This window comes from Triticum dicoccoides, chromosome 3B, assembly GCF_002162155.2.
Source record: "Triticum dicoccoides isolate Atlit2015 ecotype Zavitan chromosome 3B, WEW_v2.0, whole genome shotgun sequence".
In the NCBI taxonomy this organism is placed as follows: domain Eukaryota; kingdom Viridiplantae; phylum Streptophyta; class Magnoliopsida; order Poales; family Poaceae; genus Triticum; species Triticum dicoccoides.
In genome coordinates this window covers 337,515,553-337,521,552 of record NC_041385.1, presented here as the reverse complement: position 1 = coordinate 337,521,552, position 6,000 = coordinate 337,515,553, and positions in this window count along the sequence as shown.

The following is a 6,000-nucleotide window of genomic DNA, read 5'->3' as shown; positions in this document are numbered from 1 at the left end:
TTGTAATAGGAATCACGACTTGCATGTCGATGAGTATGACAACCGGCAGGAGCCATAGGAGTTGTCTTTATTTTTGTATGACCTGCGTGTCATTGAATAACGCCATGTAAATGACTTTACTTTATTGCTAAACATGTTAGCCATAGATGTAGAAGTAATCGTTGGCGTGACAACTTCATAAAGACACGATGATGGAGATCATGATGTCATGCCGGTGACGAAGATCATCATGGCGCCCTGAAGATGGAGATCAAAGGAGCAATATGATATTGGCCATATCATGTTACTATTTGATTGCAGGTGACGTTTATCATGTTTTGCTTCTTATTTGCTTAGTACGACGGTAGTAAATAAGATGATCCCTTATAATAATTTCAAGAAAGTGTTCCCCCTAACTATTTGCCGTTGCGAAAGTTCGTTGTTTCGAAGCACCATGTGATGATCGGGTGTGATAGATTCTAACCTTCACATACAACGGGTGTAAGATAGATTTACACATGCAAAACACTTAGGTTGACTTGACGAGCCTAGCATGTACAGATATGGCCTCGGAACACAAGAGACCAAAAGGTCGAACATGAGTCGTATGGAAGATATGATCAACATGGAGATGTTCACCGATAATGACTAGTCCGTCTCACGTGATGATCGGACACGGTCTAGTTGCGTCGGATCATGTATCACTTAGATGACTAGAGGGATGTCTAATCTAAGTGGGAGTTCATTAAATAATTTGATTAGATGAACTTAATTATCATGAAATTAGTCGAAAAACCTTTGCAAAATGTCTTGTAAATCAAATGGCCAATGCTCATGTCAACCTCAACTTCAACGCGTTCCTAGAGAAAACCAAGCGGAAAGATGATGGCAACAACTATTCGGACTGGGTCCGGAACCTGAGGATCATCCTCATAGCTGCCAAGAAAGCCTATGTCCTAGAAGGACCGCTAGGTGAAGCACCCATCCCAGAGAACCAAGACATTATGAACGCTTGGCAGTCACGTGCTGATGATTACTCCCTCGTTCAGTGTGGCATGCTTTACAGCTTAGAACCGGGGCTCCAAAAGCGTTTTGAGCAACACGGAGCATATGAGATGTTCGAAGAGCTGAAAATGGTTTACCAAGCTCATGCCCGGGTCGAGAGATATGAAGTCTCCGACAAGTTCTACAGTTGTAAGATGGAGGAAAATAGTTCTGTCAGTGAGCACATACTCAAAATGTCTGGGTTGCACAACCTCTTGTCCCAGCTGGAGATTAACCTCCCGGACGAGGCGGTAATTGACAGAATCCTCCAGTCGCTCCCACGTAGCTACAAGAGCTTTGTGATGACTACAATATGCAGGGGATGGTGACAACTATTCCTGAAGTATTTTAAATGCTGAAATTAGAAAAGGTGGAAATCAAAAAAGGAACATCAAGTGTTGATGGTCAATAAAACCACTAGTTTCAAGAAAGGCAAGGGTAAGAAGAACATCAAGAAGGACGGCAAGGGAGTTGTCGCGCCCGGTAAGCCAGCTGCCGGGAAGAAGCCAAAGAATGGACCCAAGCCTGAGACTGAGTGCTTTTATTGCAAGGGAAAGGGACACTGGAAGCGGAACTGCCCCAAATACTTAGCGGACAAGAAGGCCGGCAACACTAAAGGTATATGTGATATACATGTAATCGATGTGTACCTTACCAGTACTCGTAGTAGCTCCTGGTATTTGATACCGGTGCGGTTGCTCATATTTGTAACTCAAAGCAGGAGCTGCAGAATAAGCGGAGACTGGCGAAGGAAGAGGTGACGATGCGCGTCAGGAATGGTTCCAAGGTCGATGTGGTCGCCGTCGGCACACTACCTCTACATTTACCTACAGGATTAGTTTTAAACCTCAATAATTGTTATTTAGTGCCAGCTTTGAGCATGAACATTGTATCTGGATCTCGTTTAATGCGAGATGGCTACTCATTTAAATCCGAGAATAATGGTTGTTCTATTTATATGAGAGATATGTTTTATGGTCATGCCCCGCTGGTCAATGGTTTATTCTTAATGAATCTCGAACGTGATTTTACACATATTCATAGTGTGAATACCCAAAGATGTAAAGTTGATAACGATAGTCCCACATACTTGTGGCACTGCCACCTTGGTCACATTGGTGTCAAACACATGAAGAAGCTCCATGCTGATGGACTTTTGGAGTCTCTTGATTACGAATCATTTGACACATGCGAACCATGCTTTATGGGCAAAATGACCAAGACTCCATTTTCCGGAACAATGGAGCGAGCAACCAACTTATTGGAAATCATACATACTGATGTGTGCGGTCCAATGAGCGTTGAGGCTCGCGGAGGATATCGTTATGTTCTCACTCTCACTGACGACTTGAGTAGATATGGGTATGTCTACTTGATGAAACACAAGTCTGAGACCTTTGAAAAGTTCAAGGAATTTCAGAATGAGGTAGAGAATCAACGTGACCGAAAGATAAAATTCTTACGATCAGATCGTGGGGGAGAATATTTAAGTCATGAATTTGGTACGCACTTAAGGAAATGTGGAATCGTTTCACAACTCACGCCGCCTGGAACACCTCAGCGTAACGGTGTGTCCGAACGTCGTAATCGCACTCTATTGGATATGGTGCGATCTATGATGTCACTCACCGATTTACCGCTATCATTTTGGGGATATTCTCTAGAGACAGCTAAATTCACTTTAAATACAGCACCGTCTAAATCCGTTGAGACGACACCGTATGAATTATGGTTTGGGAAGAAACCTAAGCTGTCGTTTCTAAAAGTTTGGGGATGCGATGCTTATGTCAAGAAACTTCAACCTGAAAAGCTCGAACCCAAGTCGGAGAAATGTGTCTTTATAGGATACCCCAAGGAAACCATTGGGTATACCTTCTACCTCAGATCCAAAGGCAAGTTCTTTGTTGCCAAGAACGGGTCCTTTCTGGAGAAAGAGTTTCTCTCGAAAGAAGTAAGTGGGAGGAAAGTGGAACTTGATGAAGTACTACCTCTTGAAAGTAGCGCAGCTCAGGAAGATGTTCCTGTGGTGCCTGCACTGACTAGAGAGGAAACTAATGATGATGATCAAGGTACTTCAGATCAAGTTACTACTGAACTTCGTAGGTCCACGAGGACACGTTCGACACCAAAGTGGTATGGCAACCCTATCCTGGGAATCATGTTGTTAGACAATGGTGAACCTTCGAACTATGAAGAAGCAATGGCGGGCCCAGATTCCAACAAATGGCTTGAAGCTATGCAATCCGAGATATGATCCATGTATGAAAACAAAGTGTGGACTTTGACAGACTTGCCCGATGATCGGCGAGCGATAGAAAACAAATGGATCTTTAAAAAGAAGATGGACGCGGATGGTAATGTTACCATCTATAAATCTCGACTTGTCCCTAAGGGTTATCGACAAGTTCAAGGGGTTGACTATGATGAGACTTTATCTCCCGTAGCGAAGCTGAAGTCCGTCCGAATCATGTTAGCAATTGCCGCATACTATGATTATGAGATATGGCAAATGGAGATCAAAACGGCCTTCCTTAACGGCCATCTTAAGGAAGAACTATATATGATGCAGCCAGAGGGTTTTGTCGATCCTAAGAATGCTAACAAGGTATGAAAGCTCCAGCGCTCCATCTATGGGCTGGTGCAAGCATTTCAGAGTTGGAACATTCGCTTTAATGAAATGATCAAAGCATTTGGGTTTATACAGACTTAAGGGGAAGCCTGCGTTTACAAGAAAGTGAGTGTGAGCTCTGTAGCATTTCTCATATTATATGTGGATGACATACTTTTGATGGGAAATGATATAGAACTTTTGGACAACGTTAAGGCCTACTTGAATAAGTGTTTTTCAATGAAGGACCTTGGAGAAGGTGCTTACATATTAGGCATCAAGATCTATAGAGATAGATCGAGACGCCTCATAGGTCTTTCACAAAGCACATACCTTGATAAGATATTGAAGAAGTTCAATATGGATCAGTCCAAGAAGGAGTTCTTGCCTGTGTTGCAATGTGTGAAATTGAGTTCGGCTCAATGTCTGACCACGGCAGAAGATAGAGAAAAGATGAGTGTCGTCCCCTATGCCTCAGCCATAGGGTCTATCATGTATTCCATGACGTGTACCAGACCTGATGTAAACCTTGCCATAATTTTGGTAGGAAGGTACCAAAGTAATTCTGGCATGGAACACTGGACAGCGGTCAAGAATATCCTGAAGTACCTGAAAAGTACTAAGGACATGTTTCTCGTATATGGAGGTGACGAAGAGCTCGTCGTAAAGGGTTACATCGATGCTAGCTTCGACACAGATCTGGATGACTCTAAGTCACAAATCGGATACGTGTATATTTTGAATGGTGGGGCAGTAAGCTGGTGCAGTTGCAAGAAAAGCATGGTGGCGGGATCTGCATGTGAAGAGGAGTACATGGCAGCCTCGGAGGCAGCGCATGAAGCAATATGGGTGAAGGAGTTCATCACCGACCTAGGAGTCATACCTAATACGTCGGTGCCGATAACACTCTTCTGTGACAACACTGGAGCTATTGACCTTGCCAAGGAGCCCAGGTTTCACAAGAAGACTAGGCACATCAAGCGTCGCTTCAACTCCATTTGTGAAAATGTTGAAGATGGAGACATAGATATTTGCAAAGTGCATACGGATCAGAATGTCGCAGATCCGTTGACTAAACCTCTTCCGCAAGCAAAACATGATCAACACCAGAACTCTATGGGTGTTCGATTCATCACAATGTAACTAGATTATTGACTCTAGTGCAAGTGGGAGACTGTTGGAAATATGCCCTAGAGGCAATAAAAAAATGGTTATTATTATATTACCTCGTTCATGATAATTGTCTTTTATTCATGCTATAATTGTGTTATCCGGAAATCGTAATACATGTGACCACAACATGTCCCTAGTAAGCCTCTAGTTGACTAGCTCGTTTATCAATGGATGGTCACGGTTTCCTGACCATGGACATTGGATGTCATTTATAACAGGATCACATCATTGGGAGAATGATGTGATGGACAAGACCCAGTCCTAAGCATAGCACAAGATCATGTAGTTCGTTTGCTAGAGCTTTTCCATTGTCAAGTATCATTTCCTTAGACCATGAGATCGTGTAACTCCCGGATGCCATAGGAGTGCTTTGGGTGTACCAAACGTCACAACGTAACTGGGTGACTATAAAGGTATACTACAGGTATCTCCGAAAGTGTCTATTGGGTTGACATGGATCGAGACTGGGATTTGTCATTCCGTATGACGGAGAGGTATCTCTGGGCCCACTTGGTAATGCATCATCATAATGAGCTCAAATTGACTAAGTGGTTGGTCACAGGATCATGCATTACAGTACGAGTAAAGTGACTTGCCGGTAACGAGATTGAACGAGGTATTAGGATACCGACGATCGTATCTCGGGCAACTAACGTACCGATTGACAAAGGGAATTGTATACGGGATTACTTGAATCCTCGACATCGTGGTTCATTCGATGAGATCATCGTGGAACATTTGGGAGCCAACATGGGTATCCAGATCCCGCTGTTGGTTATTGGCCGGAGAGTCATCTCGATCATGTCTGCATGTCTCCCGAACCCGTAGGGTCTACACACTTAAGGTTCGGTGACGCTAGGGTTGTAGAGATGCTAGTATGCGGTAACCCAAAAGTTGTTCGGAGTCTCGGATGAGATCCCGGACATCACGAGGAGTTCCGAAATGGTCCGGAGGTGAAGAATTATATATGGGAAGTCCAGTTTCGGCCATCGGGAAAGTTTCGGGGGTCACCGGTATTGTATCGGGACCACCGGAAGGGTCCCGGGGGTCCATCGGGTGGGGCCACCTATCTCGGAGGGCCCCATGGCCTGAAGTTGGAGGGGAAACAACACCTGGTGGGCTGGTGCGCCCCCCCTTGGGCCCCCCTGCGCCTAGGGTTGGAAACCCTAGGGGTGGGAAGCAACCAACTTGGCTTG